The sequence below is a fragment of the Pteropus alecto genome, unplaced genomic scaffold (genome assembly GCF_000325575.1).
Source record: "Pteropus alecto unplaced genomic scaffold, ASM32557v1 scaffold81, whole genome shotgun sequence".
NCBI lineage: Eukaryota > Metazoa > Chordata > Mammalia > Chiroptera > Pteropodidae > Pteropus > Pteropus alecto.
In genome coordinates this window covers 15,853,750-15,855,106 of record NW_006433378.1, presented here as the reverse complement: position 1 = coordinate 15,855,106, position 1,357 = coordinate 15,853,750, and positions in this window count along the sequence as shown.

The window sequence follows — 1,357 nt, the reverse complement described above, 5'->3', positions numbered from 1 at the left end:
TCTAATATTTCTCAAAAGATGTAATATGTATCAGTGCATAGAAGGAAATTTAAGAAGCCGTCTCTGGATTTGGCCCAAGGAGAAATACAAAAAACAAAACAAAACAAAACAAAACAAAACAAAACCAGAGATAAAGAATGCCCTAAAAGGTTTTATTTTTTTTTCATTTTTTAAAAAAATTTGAACTGACAATGAAGTAGGACTAAAACTTAAAAATAGTTACGTGTCTCAATTTCACAGATGAAGTAGAATAAAATATTTGAATGCTCCAAGTATTGCTGGATTTGAGAACCAGAGTGTGATAAAATGTTCTTAAGATTTAAACCATCCAGAATATTTATATAATATACTTGTTTACTATTTAAATGAATAATTTTTTACAAAATTTTATTGTTCTCTTTCTGTTCGATGTGTTAGGATATTTCAGGAATATCATATACAGATATATTATTCAAGTGACAGTCCTAAATGAAAGAAACACTTTTCTATCTAGTAAGAACTTCTACATGTTTGATAGACTGAAATATTATTTTTATTCTACTGTCATGTAGACAGAGAAAGAAGCTGTTGTAAATACATTTGAAAACTTCCTTAAGTTTTTATCCATTTATCCACTGATGGCCATTTGAGTGGTTTTCATCTCTTGGCTAGTATGACAGCACTGCTATGAACAGGGATGTGCAAATATATCTTTGAGATTCTACTATTATTCAATTACTTTAGATCTATATTCAGAAATAGGATGTTTATACTAGTTCTATTTTTTTATGAACAATCAGAATGTGATATACACATAAAATGGAACTTTTTCAATGTTAAGAATGAAGTCCTGTCACATGGTACCATATGGATAAACCTGTGGACATTACACTAAGTAAAATAAATCAGTCTTAAAAAAGCAAATACTGAATGTTTCCAGTTACAAGATATCCAAAGTAGTCAAATTAGTAATAGTCAAAGTAGTCAAATTTATAGAGACATAAGTAAAATGGTGATTAGCAGAGGCTGAGGTGTGAGGGAAAAGAGAGTGGTTGTTTAATGGATGTAGAGTTTCAGATTCGCAAGACAAAAAAAGTCTGGAGATCTGTTTCACAACAATGTGAATGTACTTAATACCACAGAACTACACACTTAAATAAATGATTTTAAAAAATGATTAAGATGACATATTATTGAATTTACACTTGAACCTATATAATTTTATTAACCATTGTCACCTCAATATATTTAATAAATTTTTTAAAAAATTAAAAAAATGATTAAGATGATAAATTTTGTGTTATATGCATTTTACCACAAATAAAAATGTAAGCACTGTAGAAGTCCAGGTTATTTGAATTTGTTCTTATCACAGTCA